General features: G+C 37.4%; 1 protein-coding gene across 1 annotated transcript in view; it reads right to left on the reverse strand.

The window, feature by feature from the left end:
- The window catches only part of LOC149528170 (rhomboid protein-like protein), a 143,641-nt gene that overhangs the window by 114,958 nt on the left and 1,755 nt on the right, over positions 1 to 26,928 (reverse strand). The window lies entirely within an intron of this gene.

Consider the following 26,928-nt stretch of genomic DNA (forward strand, 5'->3'; position numbering starts at 1 on the left):
ATGGCTCAGTCGTATGGGGCCCCTCCTTATTGGCCACTGACTGAACTTTGGTGGAGAGGGTGTAGACTCTTCTTCATGCCCCATTCGCTATCAACTGATTATTCCGATCAGTATTATCTTGGCCAAGTTCAGTGCTCATCCCTCTAGACTTTGCACAATCTTGGATCTGGTTTAGTTACTTCACAGACTTGGGGGCTTTGCAAACTCTTTTGGTGGCAGATATCGTTATTCCTACTTGGCCTATTGTTCCTCAACTTTGATTGCAACCTCAAACCCTACTTATCGCACTCAATGCAAGTATACTCAAGCCTCCAGCCTCCTCAGCTCTGTGGGTATCAGTATTGATCGCCTTGCTCCCATTTATTATTCCCTAGACGCTCCCGCTCATCTCCTCCTCGCATAGTCGGATTTGAATGAGATTACCAAGATGGACATCTACAGGAGGTTTATTCATGTGACTTGGGGCAACTAGCTGAGGGGCCACCGCCTGCGTAGGGCCTTTTACGTGGAACACTATATTGACATTCATAATGGTATTATTCTTCGACCTTACTACTCTTCCCGATGGCGGCCTCATGCCTTACAGATCCAATTAGGCTCCTTCAAAGTTGGCTCTCACCGACTCCACATCTAAATAGATCACCAAACCAACAAAGATGAGCAGTTTTGTCAGTGTTGTGACATGGGTGTGGCTGAGACTAAGATACATTTCCTATTTTATTGTCTGATCTACTATGAGATTCGTGGTTGGTTCCATTGCTTATTCAAAAAGTGTAATTCCCTATCCTCCTTTAGGTATGATGATCAATGGTGCCTTCCACTCTATCTCCGAGATCTCACTTTTTGGGAGTCTTCCCCCTCTGGATCTGCATCCTTTCATCAGCTTATCACTTCCTTCTTCACTCTAGTTCCCTCTCCTAGAGGAACCAAGCAGTGTGGGAGCTCATCCACTACTAAACACATCATATCAATGAGACCACACAGAGATCACACACACGTGCACCACCAGCGACAACGGTCCTCCTCTCTCCGTTGACGGGTTTGGACTTCTCTACACACAGATAGTTATCCTTCGGTGTTGAGCTACTTTTCAATGACTACAAACCACTAATTGTTTGGCAGTTTTGTAGCCTCTCTTGTATAGGGTTATTTCTCTTTGTTTGCTTCTTGCTCTGTTGGTTTCCTTTTTCTTGAACACCATTTGGTGGTCCTACTGCCTTCTGGCCTCTATGTGTACTTTCAGGCCCTTAGACCTGTTTGTGGTCTCTTGTTGAACATTAATATTTGCTCTTATTTTATCTATACAACATTTTGTTTTCTTTGTATATGGAATGCACTTGGTCCACATTTTGTTTTCTTTGTTTAATTATATATATGTTTATATCATAGTTCCATGGAGACTTAAAAGGGAATGTGCTGCTGGGCATTTTGACATGCTTCTCAAATTGGGTGGAAATCAAAGATGAACTCCCACCTCTTCTGAAAAGAAGCAACTCTCAAATAAAAATTGACTACCACAAGATCTTTACAACCAAGTCATGGCCATTTGTTGTTCTAATAAAGGACCTGCTGTATTTGTATAAACTTTTCAACGTTCAAAGGTTAAATTGCTCATAAAGAGTCAGTTTTTAGATTTTACAATTCATATATGAACTGATCAAAACATATGTTGCCATGAAATGCAACATTTCTGCCCATAACCAGCAATATATCAGCTTGCATTTATGAGATTTTAACCTCATAACAAGTTCTCTGTAATGAAAAAAAATTGCAATGTAGAATTCTTAAAACGCCTAAAGAACTATGAAATAAGTTTCCAAATATTTTTAAACTCTCCACTGCATTACAAAAGTCCCAAGGAAACCCAGCAGTAACATATTTCTCATTAACCTCAGTATGGTGAAAAAGAAAAGCAAGCATGGAATGATAACTGGGTTAATTGCTTTCTTGAAAATTTCTAGTTGAATCCAACTATCCTCTGGAGTGATCATGTCAGACACATTAATAGCCCAGTGTAAAATGTCCAGCCTCTACCATTAGATTGCAAGCCTATAACTATCTGTAATTTGTCTGGTTTATAGTGGAAATAATTAAACCGCTTGATTTATTATATTGTTCAATTTGAAAAACTCAAATGACAATCAGAGAGTTCAAATGTTATTTAGACTGGAAAAAAAATTAGATGACGACGAAAATTTGCAATACAACACAATTTTTATCCTAAAAGGCCTTGGGAAGAGGAAAATCCAGTAGGTAGCAGCAATTGTTAGTCTACTTCATTGTTGATACTCAGAACAAACAAGTACAAATATAACAGGTGCAACTTTTAGTTGTTCTTCTAATTGTCAAGTCCGCACTTCAATCATCACTGTTTAGTTGAAGTGTAGGTCTCCTTGGAAGCTACAGACTCGTGCATCTGTGAGTAACTGAGGGTCTTGTAGCAGGCATGGAATGAAACTTTAAATTTATGTCACTTAACCATGTTTCTCTTTCTGCTCACCATATTTGTCACAAAAAAACAAGAGCAGATGCTTTTCCACTTTTAGACAAATACTTCAGAAATTTTTAACTTGCTGAGCTTCTCCAATATTTATTCTATTTTAAACCCGAATTTAAACTACATTTAAACATTAATGTCTCCCATGTCAAATCATTTGAATGTGGCAGCTATGGAAGACTGGATTCAAATGCTTTTTCAGAAATGATACTGGATTATAATGCCACATCAGAACAACTTTGTTTGGACACATTGCAGACCTTGCAGGTAGCACAAAGATTAAATGCAACTAGCATCAGAGTGAAATCCATGGTGAAGTTTATCACTTTAAATGTCATTTGGAAAATAATCGAGAAGATAAGATAAATTTATTAATGTCCAACAAGAGACCACCAAAAGGATCTAAGGGACTGCTGAAAGCGTACAACCAAGGAGACGGCAAACAACAGGAGCACCAAATGGTGTTCAGAGAAGAGCAAACCAAAAGAGCTACAAAGAAAGAAGAAGACGAAGAGACGGAAGACTGTTAAGGCAAGGACTAGGGGTCCTTCCTCACAGAAAAGAAGTCCAGCACCAAAGGGTATGGCCCAAAATGGCTTGAAGAGCACACGATTATACTGAAAGGGAGGGGGAGTGAATCAATATAATAACAACTTTGTCAATTTATAGCTTTTTATCCACACAATAACGTCAAATACTGAATTAAATAATTATGCACATGAACACAATGTTTACGTGGAAACCCAATGTGGTAGAAAACCACAGCTAATAATTGGTTTTTATATAAATTTGTTCTTGTACAATATTTTGTAGGCTCCAACCTACCAGAGGCTCCAACTCCTATGTTTATGAGCACCAACTCACTGGAAGCTCCAACTCCCACACTTCGCAAGCACCGACCTACTGGAAGCACCAACCACCACTACTTGTCTTCATGAGCACCAACCTATTGCACACAAACTTCGTTTCCACCTTAGCAATGTTGCTTACGCAACTGATAATGGATACTTTCTTAGCACAATATTTTCTCTTCAAACTAATATGTATATCTGCTTTCAAATTCACTTTCACCTTTGCAAATATCTTTCTTTATATTGTTTTCAATAGAGCAGCAATTCTTGTTTTACATTTTATTCCACTTTTTCTTAGCAAGTGTTGACTTTTTCTAATCAGCTTCGCTTTAAATAGATATATATATCTGCTTTAATTCCACATTTATATTTATAATTCTCCTTCCTTACATTGTCTTTAATAGAGCAGCATTAGTTCCTCTTCCTTTTTTATTTTCAAATTAATATGTATCAAAAGATCTGCATATATAATCTGCACTTTTTCTTTCACTCTTATATAGTTCTCATTCCTCTGTTTCACAGATCTGCTCCTTATTTTTAACCTCACTCTTTTATATATTCTGCTCTCTTACATTTTCTTCTCCAATTGCACACACATCTTTCAAATGATATGTTTAGAGTTCTTATATCTTCAAAATAGATGAGGTCCAATTAATGGATGTATTCTAAATGCCTCTTCATATTCAAACTAATTGTTCCATTTCAGACTATCGATTTGTCTCTCTTAATATCAATTTTGTCTTTACCCTCAATAGAGATAATTAACTAATTTTGATCTTCATGGTAGTTGCTGCAGTAATGTCCCCTTTTTGGGACATTAGAAAAGTTAGAGACAAATTCATATAATATTAAAATTGATTTTTGGGAGCGTGGATTGAAATTATAAAAGGTCCATTTAATATTATAAGTGAGCTAAAAATGACAAGGAGAGATACAACGAAAAGCTAGGAAGGGAGTCGAAGAGTCATAGCTGTGAGGATAAAAGGAGAAGAGACTCGTTCATTTGGCATTCTTGATTTATGATTCAGATTTCAGTTTCTCTCTGGCGCAAGTTATTCAAAAAGCTTCAGCTTTCAGCCAGTGTGAGGACGTAGCCCCACATGCCGGTAGATAGTTGACACAAACCCATTGTTCGTGGAGACGTCACATCAAGTGTCTCACGTGTGCTTATAAGTTCTTCTCTTAGTGTTCCAATCTGACTGTAAAAATGTGTTTAAGATTGGATTTTGAATTCTGGTTATTGTATTGCTATTGAATAAAGCAGTAACATGTTTTAACGAATTTTATGAGAGTTTAATGCTTTGATACTGTTGGTTTGTTATGCATTTTCATATGCTTGAATCTTGAATATTATTTTGAGAAAGAAACCGGATAAATATCTATTGGGGATATTTCCTATGGTTTATAACTTTATGTTACTGGGTTTTAATAATGCAAGTTCATATGTTTATGTTCTGAATGATATTTTGAGGAAGAAATCAGGTCAATATCCGTTTGGGATATTTCAGTGCTATCAGAGTTGTTTTCCTACCAACCTGTGAAGTTATAACAGAGACAAATTTATGAAGGGTCAAATTTGCATATCTAAGTTCAATTCAAGAGGAACAATTTTGTTTTTTTCTTAAAGGAACAGAACTAAGGAGCATTTGCAATCCTGAGCTTTATATTTGCATTAGGCGTGATCGTTTGAGGAAGCAATTCAAATCCTACTCTGTGGGTCTAGAAATATTTTTGGTGAATATGTTAGGCATGAAGATTTAATGTTTATATAAGTTTTGCTTACTTTTCCCAAATTTTGGAGAACATTTTGGCAAATACTTTGGAATGGATTAACCTTCATCTTGAGGTGAGCATCTTTGTGGGAGCCAGATTTATTGAGTGCTAACGGTTATGATACAGGCCGTGATTGTATAAAATAAATATATGCTCAAACATTGCTCAAGCAAATGGAAGGATTGTCGTAGATTGAAGATAGAGAGGGCCTGCTTTCCTCTTTAAGTTTTATCGAGACGAGGCCTGCAAGTTATTGTTTGAGGTGCATGCCCCTAAATATCAAAGGGAAGGCCGAATGGCAATATCGAACAAATCGAGACTACTTCTAATCCAGTACACGACATTGCTAGTTGTGTGGATTGTGTCTTTACATAACTGAGATTCGAATTTGTAATCTGTAAAGGTGCGATGGCTAGGGTGAAGCGCTTATGAAAGTAAGAACGAAAATCACAGGATCTCTTTAAACATCTCCAGGTTGGTCATATGCAAGAAAACCAAGAACGATTTTGCACAGGAAGCATCACCATTATCGTGAGATGCCCAGGGTGAGAGATACAAAGCACTTTCCATTGCCAGTATGATTGTGAAACAGTTCTTGGTTAAGATGTTTTAAATTCACCAGTCTAGCTCAGGCACGATTTGAACCAAGAGAGATCAAGAAACAGATATAGACTACAAAACATGTAAACACATGATATAGGGAGGAGCATTAATGGTAGGTGTAATTGATTGTCTGAGTCCGGAATCTTTAGAGCTCTGTGGAAATACATCTTCAGGAATTTTATTATCAGAACTTAAAAACCTATGGTGTTTAAATTTGTAAATATAACTGCATTGGGCTTTTCACACACTTCAAATGTTCTAGAGCCGCAACACATAAGAAACAATTTTCTAATACCAAATGTGGGAAGAAAATCACTGGTAGATTATCGTTCCATTGGCATCATTATTTACACGAGTCGTAGCACCTTAGGAGTAGAAAACTCATTATTGCCATTATCATGAATGTTGCGTGGAGCTTCGAGATTATTACTATAAGTTGGAATCATAGATGACAAGAGTTAGGAAGAAGGCATTATTAATGGTCTCATGCAAGAAGACGAGGAGGTTGGGTAATGACAATTATTTCGGAATGCCAGGGCGGACTTCAAATTTGTGGAGGTGTGCATAAACCTTTCTTTTTGTAACCATATACATGATTACGAGGAAGGTGGCAAAATGGAGGGTAACAGTTTAGTGCTCCTTTATTACCATTGGCTTCATACGTGGTTGTAATGCCCAACGATAATGGGAAGGTGGTCAGCTAAGTCTTAAAAAGTCAAGATTTAAAAATTTGAAGATAACGTTACAAAATATTGTAACTGTGCAAGATTCCCTGAGCTTCCAATTACTGACAAATCTATTGTTTTCTACCACGGAATAAACTTCATTGGCATGTATCATCAACCAAACATTTGTGGTTACAAAGGCACAGAGTCTTCAACAAGAGTGGAAAAGGTTAGTTGTTGATGTTCACCGTTTCTGAGGAAAGGAATTAATAGAGATCATAATTTTGATAACATTGTCCTTGTATATTACTGGCAATAGCGAGTGAAGGTAGTATTCTAAAGTATTCTGAACGAAAGATGTGGAAAATAGTATCAAGACCCAAGCTATCTTATTAATTTTGTCAACGTAGATTAGAGGTATAGGAGTATATGTGGTTGTGCAAGGAATTGTAAAATCTTATCACCGGAGAATATATATGCTGTAATAAGTGTTGTAGATTGTTCTTACCGCATTATACGATCTGTGAACAGAAGTATTAGGAAAAGCTTAACATTACCACATGCAAGGATCGGTATCCTTCTCGTGTGTGAAGAGGGAAGAGTGTGTTACCAATTACAACAGACGGTAACAACAGTTTGTGGAATTACTTCCTGTGGTAGTGAGTGGTAACCGTATAGAAGATGGTATAATCAGACAGGCCAAGGATGCATCCAAGGGAAAGTCGGGTCATCTAACTCCGACCATAGCCATGCTGATTAGTCATCGAGCGGGGTGCAGCAGACATAAGGAGGTAGTAGCAGCCATTGGAAGCCTTGTCATCATTATTAGGAGTCATGTAAGGTATTGGGAGTTGTAAGTCGGATTGCTGAAGTCAAAATCCAAAAGGAAGCAGACCCAGCAAACACTGCAAGTACTTGACCACCGCGAGCAAATAAGAACTTGGATAAGGAATTCTCTTAGCTTGGGTCACGTGAGCAGTTGACGTCCCATAGTAGTGCCAAGTCACATGTTATTATAATCCATTGTTGTTTTATGTAAAAACATGTGGCTAGTGTTCAAATGTTAATCTAGTTATTTGGACAAATATATTTGGTAGGTATGAAGTCTTATGCAAATCTTCATGAATAATCACATTGCTCCATGTTGCCACTATCATAACATGAAAAAGTGAAAGTGTTGGATTAGAATGATCATCACCATCTCCCTTATTATTCTTATTATGAATCAGTACTTGTTGCTACACCTCTGGTTCAGATTCTTGCACTGTAATGTTGCCTTTTGCATACAATGAATGCCTTTGGGATAAGCCTGTAAAAACCCTTGATTTTTCCTCTACAAATCTTAGACAGCCAATGAACTAATTCCACTATTTTATTTTATTTAAACTATATGTCTTTGAATTCTTCAGATTGCATATTAACACAATGGAGAACACAATGACCACAAAAACAACTCCAGAATTATTTAAATTTATTGAAATGGAAAGACAACTTTTTATGAGCAAACTTATTATCAAATTACAATATTTTGCAAGAACCTGTTTGCTGAATATGTTTGCAATTGCCTCCAATTAGCAAGGACGTCTAGAATGCATTCACATGGCTTCAATATTTGGCGGCTGCCACCTCCAATTTCAAATGCTACCAAACTTCACACCCAATATCTGAATGGTGAATTCAAATCCCAATTACAACAGCAGCAAAATTATAAAGGATGTCTGATGTCAATATCACTTCATGGATCACCCACATGATTGCAGAAAATTTACTTGGCCACTTGCTAGCCGTATTTCAATGTCGCCAATCACCTGCAATACCTCAATAATGTCCAAACTGAAACCCCCCAATAGCACATGTATTTCCAGAATGACACTTCCAGCTATCACAATAACCAGCTCAATCCCTCCTTAATTGCCAAACAGCAGCAATTAATTAACCTCCAGAATGTTTGTCTCCTTAGCCACAGTGAACACAATAGGAGAATCCAACAAATATCAAAGCCACTATACTTCAGCAGTAGAATGAAAACACTTCTCAAATATAGTGATGAACAGTAGAGAAGTTGGGCAAACTTAGTTGTACCTCAATAGCTAAATTGCAAAAAAGATTTTCCACCCTTATACATCAGCAAGGGCATACAATTAAGAACCCAGCAAAAAGCCACAAAGGCACAATATCTAATATATAATCAAGCGTGCTTTTCTCAATAGATGGGCTTGTATTTATAACCTCCAAATTGCCTTTTGTTGCCACAATGTAACTCCATTCAAGAAGCTTCACCACATATTAATTAGAAGCTTCCTTTAGATTCTCTCACTTGACTTGGCTTAACTAATTAATAAATGGCACTTTCCAATGATAACTCAACTCTCAACTTAAGTGAAATTATAAAGTTAAATTATAACTTTATAATAAGCCATTTAATAATTAATAATAAATTGGCTACTAAAAATATAATAACCCTCAAAATACTCATCATTTAAATATGTCGTTTGAAATAGGAGTCATACATTTTATTTCTCCATGTGACCAAATGCACTTTCCAAAAATAGAAAGGGTCTATTTTGATCAACACCAACTTACCACAAATAGTAAGTACACAAAACTAAGCCCAAATGAACTTCGACCTGAGCCAAACGAAGACCAACTTGTAGCTTACTAAAATGTGGAGAAGATAAGACCCTCCCAAGGCAAGCTACTGCCACAGAAGACCCTCTATCCACAATAATTAGCCTACGAGGATCGCAATAATAGGCTAATCCCTGAAACTCCAATGTTGACAAAAATGGGGACATGACAATCCTCCCTCCCCAAGATTGCTTGTCCTCAAGCAATCCGGCAATACAGTAAACTCCAACCTCCACCTAGATCCCAAATGAAGAAGTGCGTGACATCTTTGTAGACACTAAACCAACTACAACCCAGCATCATCAGGACCAACCACATGTTCTACAGCCTCACACCCAAAACTTGTGCAAATGATGTAGAAGTCAGAATGTCAGTTGAAGGCAACTCCATAGAAGATTTATTCATCCTCTTCTTCCTTGTATCCACCCACATAATATATATTGGACGGGAATCCTGATCATCATCAATAATCGCTAAAAATGATGTAGCTACAAGCGAGCCATATGCACTCATGCCAATTGTATCAACAATAGGTGTAGCCACAACAAAATGCGCGGACACAAGAACAATACTAACTATCGCAATAGAAAACTGAACTGAATCTACTGTTGATGAAACCTCATAATCATCAACATGTGCGCCATCATCAAAACACATATCAACAACTGCATGCATATTGCTAAATTCCTCCATAGATGGCTCAATCGGCACAGAAGTAGCCGCCAACGCTAATATGATTGTATCATCGCATGCTCCTACTCCCACTATCATCGCATCACCATCGAATGCATAATCCTAGGAACTCATGCCAACAACTGCATCATCCGACTGTTTTACAATACCCTGTATCTCAAATTCTCCATCCCTAGGCAGAGAAGTACATCTTCTGCGAGGATAATATCTACCTGGAATGAATCTCCTGTCCCCATCCATGTCACTATACTAATCACAAAATTAATTTGACAATCTCAGAAGTAAGCATCAACCAAAATAATAACAGAGCTCAATTCTTGCAAGCTAGCAGGAAATCGCTCTGATATCACTTTAAAAACCCTTGGTTTTTCCTCTACAAATCTTAGACAGCCAATGAACTAATTCCACTATTTTATTTTATTTAAACTATATCTCTTTGAATTCTTCAAATTGCATATTAACACAATGGAGAACACAATGACCATAAAAACAATTCTAGAATTATTTAAATTTATTGAAATGGAAAGACAAGTTTTTATGAGCAAACTTATTATCAAATTACAATATTTTGCAAGAACCTGTTTGCTGAATATGTTTGCAATTTCCTCCAATTAGCAAGGACGTCTAGAATGCATTCACATGGCTTCAATATTTGGCAGCTGCCACCTCCAATTTCAAATGCAACCAAACCTCATGACCAATATCCAAATGGTGAATTCAGATCCCAATTACAACAGCAGCAAAATTATAAAGGACATCTGATGTCAATGTCACTTCACGGATTACCCACGTGATTGTAGAAGATTTACTTGGCCACTTGCTAGCTGTATTTCAATGTCGCCAATCACTTACAATACCTCAATAATGTCCAAACTGAAACCCCCCAATACCACATGTATTTCCAAATGACACTTCCAGCTATCACAATAACCAACTCGATCCCTCCTTAATTGCCAAACAGCAGCAATTAATTAACCTCCAAAATGTTCGTCTCCTTAGCCACAGTGAACACAATAGGAGAATCCAACAATTATCAAATCCACTATACTTCAGTAGTAGAATGAAAACACTTCTCAAATACAATGATGAACAGTAGAGAAGTTGAGCAAACTTAGTTGTACCTCAATAGCTAAATTGCAAAAGAGATTTTCCACCCTTATACATCAGCAAGGGCATACAGTTAAGAACCCAACAAAAAGCCACAAAGGTACAAAATCTAATATATAATCAAGCATGTTTTTCTCAACAAATGGGCTTGTATTTATAACCTCCAAATTCCCTTTTGTTGCCACAATGTAACTTCATTCAAGAAGCTTCACCACACATTGATTAGAAGCTTCCTTTAGATTCTCTCACTTGACTTGGCTTAACTAATTAATAAATGGCACTTTTCAATGATAACTCAACTCTCAACTTAAGTGAAATTATAAAATTAAATTATAATTTTATAATAAGCCATTTAATAATTAATAATAAATTGACCACTAAAAATATAATAACTCTTAAAATACTCATCATTTAAATATGTCGTTTGAAATAGGAGTATTACATTTTATTTCTCCATGTGACCAAATGCACTTTCCAAAAAATAGAAAGGTTCTATTTCAATCAACACCAACTTACCACAAATAGTAAGTACACAAAACTAAGCCCAAACGAACTCCGATCTAAGCCAAACGAAGACCAACTTGTAGCTTACTAAAATGTGGAGAAGATAAGACCCTCCCAAGGCAAGCTACTGCCACAGAAGACCCTCTATCCACAATAATTAGCCTACGAGGATCGCAATAATAGGCTAATCCCTGAAACTCCAATGTTGACAAAAATGGGGACATGACAATCCTCCCTCCCCAAGATTGCTTGTCCTCAAGCAATCTGGCAATACAGTAAACTCCAACCCCCACCTGGATCCCAAATGAAGAAGTGTGTGACATCTTTGTAGATACTAAACCAACTACAACCCAGCATCATCAGGACCAACCACATGTTCTACAGCCTCACACCCAAAACTTGTGCAAATGATGTAGAAGTCAAAATGTCACTTGAAGGCAACTCCATAGAAGATTTATTCATCCTCTTCTTCCCTATATCCACCCACATAATATATATTGGACGGGAATCCTAATCATCATCAATAATCGCTGAAAAAGATGTAGGTACAAGCGAACCATATGCACTCATGCCAACAATATCAATAATAGGTGTAGCCACATCAAAATACACAGACATAGGAACAATACTAACTGCCGCAACAGAAAACTAAACCGAATCTGTTGTTGATTAAACCTCATAATCAACATGTGCGCCATCATCAAAACACACATCAACAACTGCATGCATATTGCTAAATTCCTCCATAGATGGCTCAATCGGCATAGAAGTAGCCGCCAACATCGATATGATTGTATCATCGCATGCTCCTACTCCCACTATCATCGCATCACCATCGAATGTATAATCCTAGGAACTCATGCCAACAACTGCATCATCCGACTATTTTACAATACCCTGTATCTCAAATTCTCCATCCCTAAGCAGAGAAATATGTCTTCTACCAGTATAATATCTACCTGGAATGAATCTCCTGTCACTATACTAATCACAAAATTAATTTGACAATCTCAGAAATAAGCATCGACCAAAATAATAACAGAGCCCAATTCTTGCAGGCTAGTAGGAAATCGCTCTGATACCGCTGTAAAAACCCTTGGTTTTTCCTCTGCAAATCTTAGACAACCAATGAACTAATTCCACTATTTTATTTTATTTAAACTATATCTCTTTGAATTCTTCAGATTGCATATTAACACAATGGAGAACACAATGACCATAAAAACAACTCTAAAATTATTTAAATTTATTGAAATGAAAAGACAAGTTTTTATGAGCAAACTTATTATCAAATTACAATATTTTGTGTGAGTTATTCAGAAAGCTTTAGCTTTCAGCCAGTGTGAGGACATAGCCCCTTGTGCCGATAGACAGTGTACACAAACCCATTGTCAGTGGAGACGTCACATCAAGTGTCTCGCGTGTGCTTACAGGTTCTTCTCTTGGTGTTCCAATCTAACTATAAAACTATGTTCAAGATTGGATTTTGAATGACGGTTATTGTATTGTTGTTGTATAATGCAATAACATGTTTAAAGGAATTTTATGAGAGTTTATTGGTTTAATATTGTCGGTTTGTAACGCATTTTCATATGCTTGAATCCTTAATATTATTTTGAGAAAGAAACCAAATAAATATCTATTGAGGATATTTCCTATGGTTTATATTACTGGGTTTTAATAATGCAACTTCATATGTTTATGTTCTGAATGATATTTTGAGAAATAATTCGGGTAAATATCCATTTGAGATATTTCAGCTGCATACTTTAACATTGAGGTCTTTGTGTCTTATTTGAAAGTGTATTATATTGGCTTATATTTTATCTTTGTTTTGATCCCTTTGTTAAAATATTTGGTGTTTATCGTCCCTTCCATCATAATACGGCTAACCAAATAACTAAGTTGCTTATATCCTCCACAATGATTTATTATCAGTAATTGTCGCTGTTATTTTATATCTTTTTTTGTTGAAGGTTCAGTTTTCACCTAGCCTCTTTGGTTAAGAACCAAGGACTGAGGGGTATCCATTCTGCCAAATTCGCTCAGGGCATGATTTTGGCCTCATCCCTTTTAGATGTCAAGGGCCTTGCACTCAGCAAGACTTAATCCCTAGTGGGCTCTTTGTGAGCCTTTCAACTTCACCAATAGACCAAAGGACCTTTGACATTATTTTATATCTTTATTTGCAGATTTTATAAACTAAGTCTGATGCAAAGGTCTTTAATTATCACAACTTTACAAACTCTTGAATTAATTTGACTATCCTTTGCATAATCATGTCGCTATCCTTGATGAATTTGTTCATGTATACATTGCTTGGTATTATTTGATATCTCTCGACTCTTTGGCGGTTCAACACAAAAACTTTCATTGTTGTAGATGTGTTGTCAAATGTGCCCTTCTATTTCTGTCGTTTCTTTGTCTAAGGATATTCTAACATGGATGTTTGTCATGTATACCTTTCCGTCTTTATGTTTCTCAATCCTCGGTGGCTCCCTGTATATTTGTTTGTCATATATTTGTTTTCTATCTGAAGTTGTTATAGCTTGTTGTCACCCCTTTTGCCTTTCGATTCATCCATTTTTTGAATCTTCCTATTCACTTTCTTTTCATACTAATAACCTTAGATTTAACATGTTGACTCAGATTTATGATTGGTAACATAATCTTGGATCAATTATGTGCTGGAAATGTTTATGATATTTTTGAGTTACGTGGCATTTTATGCTAACTGTATCATCAAATATATAATCATTGTGCTACTAAGATTGTTCATTAAGACTGTCGCTTATGGTTGCCAATATAACACATTCTCTTTGGTCGTATAAGTTGTTTTCGTCTACTTAACATGACTTATAAAGTTTGTCCAGCATTAACTCAACAAATACTCTTATTTCAGACTTCTATGTTGTAAGGTAAATTCTTTTGGTCTTCGTCTCAAGTTTCTAACTTTGACTTCTTATTTTGTGCACATATTGATTGTCTTGTCTTTTGACATATTATTAAACTATAATAATAATATAACATTTATTCATTTGATTGTGTCTTTCAACTTTTGTCGTGAATACAAATAGATACATCCACATTATCTTCATATTTTGATAACACATCCTTTTATTACATGTTCATAATCAATTTTACATATATTCTTGATGATGTTATGTATCACATACTTGATTCCTCTTTAACTTCAATGACAGCTTCCTCGTTGTACCTTTGACATCAATACAATAATTTCATCACAGCTAATGTCCCTAGTTTGTCTCTAAGTGTTGTTGGAGGAATGGCACTGTTGAGTGAGCCCGTGGAAGGGCCTGACAGACCTAGAGTGGCAGGTGGTGGGACTACTGGGCGACCACTTCTTAACCCAAGCGGGAGGCAAGGGCGAAGAAAAAGTCACGATAAGCTGATCCGAGGCCTGGTGATGCAGGAAAAGGAGTTGCAAAGTATTCTCATGGAGCTGTGACGTCTCCCGGAGATAAAGCGCGAGACACCTCTGATCCATGTATTTGAGAAAGGTGGAGAAGGACCAGAATTCTCTAAATAGACAATGGAATCTCCCTCTAATCTCATAGTAGATCGGGCACCAGAAAACGAAGAAGGTCTCTGTCTCAGCCTCGGCCATGGTGCACAACCGACAAATACAGTCCTCTCTATCAATGTGGTGATCCATCTGAATCTAAAGCCTGTGGAAGCCAACCCGGAAAGGAACCTAAGGAGATGCACAAGGCGTGGCTCCAACGCTGAAACAAATAGCCTAGGTGCATAATAATCCCATCCTAGATGTCAATAAAGTGCTCAGCATAGAAGGTCATCCACAGATGTAACCTAACAGGGGGATTACTCCAAGATGTAAAAATGTAGCATTTGTTCTAACAAGCCCATTCAACTCATGTAGGGAAGGGAGGAGGTGAGGGGGAGCATCCAGCGAAAACTGAAAAGGGGGAAGGCAGTCAATTTCAATCCCAATCGATCTCAGCAAAATGATGGCCTGAGCATACCAACATTGAGCCCTAGTGGTAGTGTCCAAGTCTGCGATAGCAACGAAGGAGCAATAGACCAAGTAGGAGTAACGGTGATGACCATTCACAGAGTCTACAAAACCATGAAGGCGGTGGAGAAACCATATCAAATCAAAGATGGCCCTAAGCCTGAAAGAATGCACCTCAAACTCAGCAAAGATAATACTATGCGGGGTAAACTAATATAGTGTGAAGAAGTGTCATGAAAATAGTGTCTAAAGCACTACTGCTCCAACATAGAAAGGAAGCCCAACCCTTTACTAATCCTAGGCTGAATGGTGGATCCCAAACTGAAGCGAGGTCCAGAGAACTAAACCCCGAGGTAAGTATAGAAGGAAGCAATCTCAACCTCTTGGCCCTGAAAACTGAAATGAAGATTCGATGTCTTCAAGTTCAAACAGTTGAAGACCATGACCCGAGTCTTACTCAAGTTCACAACAACCTGGCGCAAGTCACAAAAAGAGGCAAGCCTGTCAAGAAGCCTCTATAGACCCTCCAGAGAGGAGGCCATAAGAACCACATCATCTGCGAAGAGAAGGATGGAGATCAACACATTGTGCAAGTAACAACCATCACCGAGGAGCGAGGATTCCCTGAGAAATGCCTTAAACTCATCAATATAGATGTCAAATAGAGTGGGTGAAAGAGAGCAGCCCTGCATCACACCGATGGTGCTCTGGATAGGATCGAAGAAACCCTCAAGAGTTCTGAATCTGCCCACCACAGTCTCACTAAGTCTCATAATAGTTGTCATTAAAATCTCTGGAATCTTGATGTCCCTAAACCTTTGGAAAAGGGCCACCCAGGGAATGGAATCAAAGGGCTTGTGAAAGTCTACAAAACAGTAGTAGACTTTCGTTGAGCGGTGTCGAGCCTCCTCAATAATAGCCTGTAGCATCATAATATGGTCCATAGTTTGATAGCCTGTATGAAACTCTGCCTGTCCCCTGGCCCGACAAAGTCTCCTATCAAGCTCTCTGGATAAGATGGCATTCAAAACAGTGGCATAAAGCTTGGCAAAGGTGTTGCCAATCATGATGGTCCCATAATTACCAGAGTCAGAAGCCACCCTGGACTTATGTATCGAATAGGTCACATGTCTCGACCAAGAAGCAGGTAAACCAGTGCACACCACTCTATTAAAGAGCGTCGTAAGAAAGGAATCCAAAACAGAACTATCGAGCTTGAAGAATTCAGCCTGGATCCCTTCCTAGAGTTCAGCCTGGATCCCTTCCTCATCCACTGTTTTGTTGCATCTCATGAATCTAATAACCTTGTAAATATTGGTGGGAGTAACTAAGAGGCAATGGGGAGGGGGGATGAGGTGCATAGAGGATTGGCCGAGGATATCATAAAGAGAGTGAAAAAAACCATCATAAAATTTTCCCTGTAGGTGTAACATTTCAAGCAAAACAAACTCTTGACTCGATTTCTAAGGGTAAGGCAAAAAAGGCAAGAACTGGTAATGGAGTACATTCTAATTGTGCAAATGCTCGAAGTAATCGCTTATAGGGGGAAGATGATGCACATGAGTATTTTAGGGAATCTAGGTTAACACATGCTATAGCATGTAGACTAGACAAGGCAGATTATTTCTTTCTTTGTACCTCTTACTTCACCAAGATCAAAGACCATTTTAAAAAGTACAAGATGGAGAAAGAATGTCAATGAAAAAGCAAAGAAGGCCACAGATAATTTTTGGTGCCGAGCTAAGCATTCCATGTTGTCAAATCTTCAGATTAGCATGATATGGTGCACACTATTGCAGCTGCAAGTCCTAAGTTTCAAGCCCCATCTTACAAGGCATTGAGGATTGGTATGCTCAATGATGCAATATAGGAGGTTAAAGATGACGTTCATGAGCTTCCATTATAGTGGGCTAATTGTGGTTGCATCATTATCTCAAGTGAATGGTCATATAGAATAAACTGAACACTCATCAACTTCATTGGCTCATGACATTGGTAGGATATTTTTTAAATATGTGGATGCATTATATACAATCAAATTTGCAGCTCCATTGATCGATAGGTTTGACCTAGTGGTCATAGATATGGGGCTGCAAAATGTAGCTCAATTTATTATAGAAAATGTTGCTTGTGTTGGTGTTGGGAGACTCTTGACGTACATATACCCCTCCATGTTTTTTTACCCCATGTGCAACACATTGCCTTGATCTAACCCTAAAGGTCATTGGAAAATTTGAATGGGTTAAAGAGGTATTGTAGAAGGCTCACATAGTTGCCAAATTTATCTATAATCACACGAGTTTTTGTGTATGATGCCCTCTTTCATAGAGGGCAAGGAGCTAATTCGACCATAGGTGACAATGTTTACAAAACACTTCCTTCGACTACAAACTCTTTCCAAAAAAAAGCAATTGAAACAATTTTTTTTCCAAATGAGTGAATAGAGTCTAGCTTCACAAATCGAGTAGATGCCATAGTAGTGGTAGAATACATGTATTCTATCAGTCTTTGGGATGTCATTAAACTAGTGGATGGGGATAAAAACCCCATGGGATATTTATATAATGCTAAGGATAGGGCTAATATAACTCTATGATATGGAATGCTCTTAAATTCTAATGTTTTAAACCCTAACCAGCAAGTGAAGAACTCGACTGAGAGTGTTTCTAGCCTTGTGTAGCTCGCACTCCTCAAGCCACATTGGTGGTTTATGTTCAACCATCTTCTCTACCTACTTTTGTAGCCCTCTTGAGCAAGCTAATTTTAGTGATGGAAGTCTTGAAAAATGATGGGTGATTCCAGGGAAATCTTAACCTAGTTTTAGGCTAGCCTCAGATTTCCTACATAGCTTCTCCTCTCTTGGGGACAAGGATGATATGCAAGTAGTTAATCAATGAATTACATCTCATGGAATGTGAGAGGTCTCACGGACCTCACCAATAAGTATTTCATTAAAGATACTCATCAACATTTTCCTACTTTAGATTTTTTTGTCTTCAGGAAGCTAAAATAGTTGCATCATGTTTTCTACTATATGTCATGTTATCTGGATGGATTGCCTTCTTTTTGCTTCTCTGCACAATGTTGGTAGAGGAGTTATTACTCTCATTTCTCCTCATTGGCATTCTTCGATTGCTGATCAAGGTCCTCATGTCAATCAACACTCATTCTTTTGGGATTATTAATGTTTATGCTTCCAATGATGCTATGAAAAGATCTTAGTTGTGGTGTTTGGTTATTGACTCTTTACCACCTACAACTTGGGTTATGTGTGGGGATTTTAATATGGTTGAGGTGGCATTAGATACAGAAGGCATTTTGCCTTTTTGATGAACAGCTCGAGAAAGTGAGGCTTGGTTTTACATCTACAATTAGTTAGACCTTTTTGACCCCAATGTCAATCGTCGTCACCCTTGTTGTACTTGGAACACTTGGTGCAACCTCTGAGATAGTACTGATAGAATTCTCAAAAGGCTAGATTGTGCCATGATCTCAACTCAATCTTTTTTTTTCCTTTGGTGAAAATCAAGATTTACTTGTTTGTGCATCTTTCTAAAGTTACTTTGTCACACCACTACCTCATCAACTTCAACACTGAATAGCAGACAACTCATATGCATCCTTCTAAAAGGCAATTTTTTTTTAACATATTATTGTTGCAATATCAACCTACTACTCACATTAAACGAGTTTGGAACCTTGAGCCCAGGTCCACTCACTACTAGTCAGAATGCTTGGTGGAATAATGTCATCTCTCATAGGTAGTTTCCCTACATTTATGTTAGACAAATGGTCATGTACCTCCCATGGTCTTATGATGCAAACACCAAAGGATTGGAGTGCCTCTGAAGCTTTTGTATTAAACACATCAAAGAAGCCCAAATGGTGCTCTCTAAGCTACTAGATATTCTTCAAGAGTTTGTTAGGCATTATGAAGTGTTCATTGCACAAGGAAATTTTCCTACTGGAGATCAAGCCTTGAAGGATTGCCTTGCAATTGTTCATTCCTAGCTCTCAAATTCTAAAAAGATCTTCTATGATCAAATTTTAACTGTCAAGGATTGTTAAGAAGTAGTTTCTTCCATGGCAAATGACAAAGCTACTAGATCCATTGGTTTCCCTTGTGAATTTTACAAAGCCTTATGGCCTTCTATGGATCCTAACCTTCATACAGTTAGCCTCAAGGCTTTTCATGCTCGACCCTTGGGTCATCTTATCAATAAAGGGAATATTAAATTCATCCCTAAGGAAGGGGATCCATAGGACATATGTTACTAGTGACCCATTACTTTGCTCAATGTCTCTTACAAGATGATTGCCAAAGTTGTTGCCCTTAAAATCTGCCATATCCTTGCTCTTATTGTTCGACCATAATAGACTAGTTTTATCAAGTCGTGATTCATCTTGGACTACATTATTATTGTCTGGGAAGGCATGGAGTGGGCTTATCACTCTAAACAAAATCTTATTGTTGTCCAAATTGACTTTGCCAAAGCTTATGATTGCATAGAGTGACCTTTTATTCTTGCAATGCTTAAAGCTCTTGGGATTGGGCCTCAATTCATTCAATTTGTTTAGATGCTTTTTGGTGATGCTCTTACTTGCATTACCATCAATCGTCGCCAATCCTCTAGCTTTGCTCTTTTCAAATCCATCTGACAAGGTCATTCTTTGGCCTCATCACTGTATGCTCTTGTTGCCAAAGGCTTTGGCTATCTTTTGGTTTTTACCATTTTTGTTACTCATGTTAAGGGAATTTACCTACCTAAGTCACCTTCTCAACTCATCAATGGCCACTTTGTTGATGATTCTTTCCTCACGTTGATACAGGATGACAATGTCTAGGTAGCTCTTCATTGCCTTGACACTTTCTATCAAGCTTTTGGGTCGTCTATTCAATGGCATAAACCACAGTGTTACAGGCAATCTTTTCTTCCTGCTCCACCCTAGATTCTCCAATATGTGCTGAAGTGGATAAAATATGGGAAAATATTTCGTCTCTTGGGAATTCCTATTACTTTCCAAGGTTCTCATGTTGACCTCTAGAATTCAGTTTTGACTCGAATAGAGAAAAAATTGCTTACTGGATTACCAAACCATTTTATTTGAAGGTGTTGGCAGCCACTAATGTGTATTACTCCTCATGTTGGCCTTTGTTCCACTACAACATAGAGAATCAAATACTCAATGTTTCGAGATGAAACATCTACTGCTCAATACTCTCTTGATATCTCATGCTAAGCTTTAAAAGTAAGATCAAGAAATGACTTTAAGGTTCCTTTTGCTGTGGATACTCTCTTTGTGAAATAATCTGATTTGCTAGTAATTACTAAGGGGACTTACATTATTCAATCAATGGATATCAACTACTTGCACTTCCATAGATTTAGGTTCTCAATGTGCAATTAATTTATAGTTTTGGCTTTCCAATTCTCTATTTCAACTTAAACTTAAGCTTGTTAAATTCAACTACTTCTACTTCTAACGAGGAATGGAAGGAATTATGGATGACTTGGACTCTACTAGATGTAGCTTAATCAACGACTACATCCACCTAGTGCAAGCTTCTAAGAAACACTCCAATGGTTTTCATATCAAATGGATGCAATCTAAAGATTAAATGGAGTCAAGCAATCAACATCCACGATTACTTCCATTCAACTAAGCTACTTCAACATGAAAAGAAATCTACTCCAAATGAAAGATAGAGGAAACCATGCAACACTTCAAAGTAACATTAAGTAATTCACCGAGAAGAACCAAAAACTGAATTATCCATTACTTTGATAAGTATTATAGCAACAATTTGATCAAGTCTCTCCCTTAGCTAGCCTAATCTACTTTAATCTTCTACAATCTCCAACCTTTTTAATTCCTCTCTAAAAAATGAATTACACAATGAGAAGGCCTTGGCCTTTTAAAGTCATTCAATTACAATGATGGCCAAGATCAAATGTAGATCAAGTGCCAAGATTGATCCCTACAAACCCTAATTAGGGTTGCCAAATTTACAACCAATTAAATGAAGGCACCAATGTATGGGCCAATAAGAAAACTACAATGTTTTTTTCAACCAATGAGAAAATAGGACACTTGTCATGTTGTGGTTGGCCGTGCTTGAATTTGGAATTTTCTTATTGGAGGAGACAACTCAGTGCCACCTCATCCTTATCATGTGCTTGGAGTCTTGGCTTGAGAAGATGTTTGTTAAATCTGCAAATATTTCTTGCTCAATTGTTAGAAAGTAACACTCAACATTTCAGATCTTCTCCATCCTTTGGAAATTTTTCTCGTGGTCTTGACTTGAATTTGCGCTTAGGACTTGTGAACTTGGTTTGAATTTGATCTATCTTGAGCTTCTCAATGATGCCCTCATGAGGTTGGATCCTTTTCAAGGCAAACTCATGTTCTGCCTTCATCAGGAAATCCAATTAGAAACTTTCCCTCTCACTTGTAATCCTCGAGCTTAAGTTTGAAGCATCCGCTTGAAGTCTCCACCTTCCAGCTTCTCCTTATTGAATGATCAACTTACAAGAAAGAAAAAAAAAAGGCATTAAACTTCGCAAAGCTAATGAGTACAACAGAAAGAAGAAATCCGCAAACTCGCGACATAATGCATTAACATCAAAGCAAAATGAAATAGAATTCTCCCCATTCAAAATCAAACCTTTCTCTGGATTTGAGGGTCCTTTCTATATGCTCTAAACAAAATAAAATCATATAGAAATCTGGAAAATATGCAAACTTCCAATACACCATGCCCAAACATCTACTATTTCCTTTAAACCTCCAGTTCTGATTTTGATGGAAGAAGTCTACTCTTGCTTGCAAAAAGTTGCTGCCTTACCAGGAATTTACTACCATAATCATGAAAAATTTGCTGCTAAAGGCAGAGGAGTTTGCTGAGTTTGGAGGGCCTGCAACTATGATCAAAGTTGTTACCAAAGTATGTGGAAGATTGCTGCTATAATAGATGAAAGACTGCTGCTGATTCTAGGCAAGATTCGCTGCCTAAAAGCAGAGGCAAATTGGATTTGCTTGATGTCGAAATGCCCCTTACTTCCTCCTTTTATATAGGTGTTTGAGGTAATGAAAGGGGTCGGCCCCTTTATAGGGGAGACCTGACCTAAAAAACAAATTATTTTATTTACATTTCAGGCCTCTCCAGACCGACTTTGCACAAAAAAAATTGAATTTGAATTGAAGTTTTTAAGGAAATCACCCAGCCTTGGAGGAAGAGGCTTGGGTGGAAATTTCTATAACAAAGGAATCTTTGCCAAGCATGTCTTGGCCTAATGATTATTTCTTCCCTTCAAAATTGTCCTAAAATTGTAATTTTGCAGCCCCCAACCCCTATTTTAGATCAAATTCAGTTCAATATGACGGGACAAATTTTGCCATGAGTGAAATATGGGCAGAAATTCCTCTGACAAAGGAATCTCTGCCAAGCACTTCTAGTCCTTATTTTGTCAACAAAAAAAATGGTGTTCCTTACCTCCCTTGCCCCATCACTTATTGAAATTTTACTCAATTTTCTCCCCTGTGCTTGCTCAACCCTCAAATTTATCCACTTTTGGCTATAGATGGGGGCGGAAATCTGGGTTTGAGAGGATTAAAGGGGATGGAATACCTCTGATTATAGGATTTCCACCATCCCTCATCAAGCCTCTACTCATCTTGAAGATTATTGTTCTACTAAAGGTATTCATAGACAAAATATTGTTCCAAGGACTTTACAAGAAAATGGAGTGGCTGAACGCATGAACAAGACAATAATGGAGCATGCAAGGAGCATGAGGTTGCATGTTGGGCTACCATTAAACATGTGAGCAGAGGTCGTCAATACTGTTGTATATTTGATCAATAGAGGTGCCTTTACTCCTTTGAGTTGTGGTATTCCAGAGGAAGCATGGATTGGTAAGAAGGTCAGTTATTATTTTCTCTAAACTTTTGGTTGTGAGCAAGCTGGAAGCTAAGTCAAATAAATGTGTATTTGTTGGACATGGCATTGATGAATTTGGTTATAGCCTTTGGGATTTTGAAAATCATAAATTGTCAAAAGCGGGGATGTCATATTCAATGAGAAAGCATTGTATAAAGATCTGTTGCAGCGGCATGAGAAAAGAAATAATGAATCTGTAGTAATGGATGATACTCCAAAAAATGATATTCTGGTAGTTCCTCATGCTCCACAACAACAGCAACAACAAATACCACAAACCCCAGTGAATGTTAGACAATCAACAAGGCTAAGTAGACCTCCAGAAAGATTTTCTCCATCTTTGTATTATATTTTATTAACAGATGCAGGTGAACTAGAATGTTATGATGAAGCTGTACAAGTGGATACAAAGATTCAGTGGGAGTTTGCAATAGCAGAAGAAATGGACTCCTTGTAGAAAAATCAGACTTGGGATCTATGCAAGTTGCCTGCAGGTAAAAAGATTTTAAAGAATAAATGGGTTTGTAGGCTGAAAGAAGAGGATGGAGGTAAAAAAAGATTTAAAACCAGGTTAGATGCAAAAGGATTCGCAAAGAAAAAGGAAATTGATTTTGATGAAATATTTTCTCTAGTTGTTAAAATGACTTCTATTTGTACTATTTTAAGTATGGTGGTTGCTAAAGATTTGCATTTAGAACAGCTTGATGCTAAAACAGCTCTTCTTCATAGCGATTTGGATAAATAAATATATATGGAACAGCCACAAGGATTTCAGGTAAAAGGTAAGGAGAATTTAGTGTGCAGATTGAAGAAAAGTTTATATTGCTTGAAACAATCACCTTAGAAATGGTATCTTAAATTTGATAATTTTATGAAAGAATGCGGTTACATTCAATGTCATTAAAAACGCGGTCACATTCAATGTCATTCAGAGCATTGTGTTTATTTTAAAAGGTTGGATGATGACATTTACATTATTTTATGTTTATATGTTGATGATATGCTTGTAGCTGAGTCTAACATGAATCACATCAAGTGATTGAAAAAACAATTAGCACACTCATTTGCCATGAAGGATTTGGGAGCAGCAAAAAGAAATCCTTGGTATGAAAATTTGTAGAGATAGGAAGAACAAAATATTGACTTTATCTCAGACTAATTATATTGAGAAAGTGTTGCAACGTTTCTATATGGAGAATGTCAAAGCTACCCCAGGCAAAGTAGATGTGTCCAAAGACACAGCAAGAGGAGGATAAAATGTCCAAGGTGCTTTACGCTTCAGTTGTAGGAAGTTTGATGTATGTTATGGTATGTGTTAGGCCAAATATTGCACATGCAGTGGGAGTCGTTAGCAGGTATATGAGTCATCCTGAGATTGAGCATTGGAATGCACTTAAAAAGTTAAATGGCTTCTCAAATATTTGAGAGGAACATCCAGTAAATGTATGCACTTTAGGGGCTCTACTACTAATTTGCAGGGATATGTTGACTCAGGTTTGGTAGGGGATCTAGATACCGAGTGGAGTACTATAAGTTATGTATTTACTATTGTTGGGACAATTGTGAGTTGGATTTCTTGGTTACAAAAGATGAATTCTTTATCCACTACAGAAGCAGAGTATGTTGTTACTACAGAGGCAGCCAAGGAGATGATATGGCTTAGGTTCTTCATGGAAGAACTGGGACACCCACAAAGGGACAATTATTTGTTTATAGATAGTCAGAGTGTCATTCATCTTGCAAAGAGTTCTCCTCTGCATTCAAGACAAAACACATACAGTTGAGGTACCAATTCCTTTGATCAGTTTTGGATGATGGACAATTAATAATGGAAAAGACCCATACAGATGAAAATCCAACAAATATATTTACAAAGGCAGTGACAAGGGAGAAGTTGAGCTCCTCTTCGACTTCGGTTCGTCTTCTAGACTGAACAAAATAAGAGAATAGTAGAGTCCAAGGTGGTTTAATATTCTAGTGAGAGTTACAGATTTACCAGTGCTCTCCAAGTGAGAGGTTATTATTGTGGAGTCTAATCAATCTCCAAGTGGGAGATTGTTGTTATGTGAAGCCTAATTAGACTCGGAGCTTAATTTTTCCCTACTTCATTCAGTACGGTTTCCCTCCTGTTTAGAGTGAGATCGAGGGGCAACACCCCCCAGGGGTTTTCAGGAGCAAAGTCCCTGAAAGCTCAAATGACTTTTTATTGTAAAAAGCATTGAGACTTATTTTTCCATTGGACGACTCATTCTAGCCCTAATTTTGTAAGCGGCAAAAAGCTTGTATAAAATGGCTTAGGATTAGGGATTTCATAATGTATGATGATTTAGTAGCTTCTTGCAGCAGTATTAAGCTGTAAGGGATTACAAATTGTAATCGGGTTGAAATCACTGAATAAGAATAATATTGGACTCGTTGTCGGTGGACATAGCCCAAGGATTGGATGAACCACATTAAATCTTTGTGTCTTGTGTTCTCTACTATGTGCTTTATTATTTTCTGAAATTGGTTATATTTGCCTGTAATTGTTGTTTCTGTGATGCTAATCCTAACAAAAAGATTAGTAATCAAACACACGATTATGTGAGCAAAGGCTCTAAAAAATATGTATGCTACTTCTGCTCACAATAAAAAATGAAATAGTGTGCAATAGATGTTAGAATATTGCGGTAAGGAAGAGGATTCATATAACCAGAGAGGGTTGATCACATATAACTGATTTGCCAACAGCTCATTCCAAACCATTGACATTCCAACTTCCCGTCAGCTAAGATTTTTGACAATTTGCATTGTGTTCCATGGCTGAAAAGGTCAGCAAGAACAGATCTGCTGATGTCAGCAGGTATGTACGTGAAGCTATGCAAATCATGTACAGTAACATGCAATGACACCAAGTGTTGTGCACAAGACATATCTGCAATGGAGGAGACCAGAAGTTCAAAGACCTGTCAAGATACACACAATATTCCCAGATAATTGAGCAGCTGTATTGTGATCAGAATACCTTTAAATCCATGGAGAATGTTTTGGCTTATCTTGCCTGTTTTCTTGGCTGCTGGTATGTTTGGAAAAAGCCATGCTAGATAAATTTATTCATTTGAATATTACTCATGAGCCTATATTGAATAAATTCTTTTATCCATGTTCTCTTCTAACAGTAACAGATAGCTAGATTATCCTTGGTATGTGATGTTTGGCATGTAAAACCTTGAAAAACATGATTGGCATTTTAACTTAACCCCAATATAAACTGAATCCTAAAGCAATTGTTTGATTTCAAGTGTTTTTTATGTACATCTCTTTCCAGCCAAACATCAAAAGTCACTAGGAGTTTTTCTCTTCTTCATGGCAATCAACTCTGCGACAATAATATGCAATATAAATCACATATATCTCTTGAATTCATATAAACCAATACTGATCTTTGTTTACAATTAGGTGAAGAAATATTTAAATATGTACATGATTAAACACTACACTGGTTGCATTTCCACAGGGGTGATACGATTCCTCTGGGTCATCTGTATTGCCTACACTGACAAATGATGCAGATCTCCACTGGAAGAATTTTTCTGCTGCTACACTTTGAACTTGAGCATCCTAACAAGCGCACATTAGCACTTCTCCCTGAGCCTTGTCAGCTTAAAAAACCATGTGCACACACCAAGAGA

This window comes from Cupressus sempervirens, chromosome 11 (genome assembly GCF_028749045.1).
Source record: "Cupressus sempervirens isolate cs-2001-9-10 chromosome 11, ASM2874904v1, whole genome shotgun sequence".
Classification (NCBI taxonomy): domain Eukaryota; kingdom Viridiplantae; phylum Streptophyta; class Pinopsida; order Cupressales; family Cupressaceae; genus Cupressus; species Cupressus sempervirens.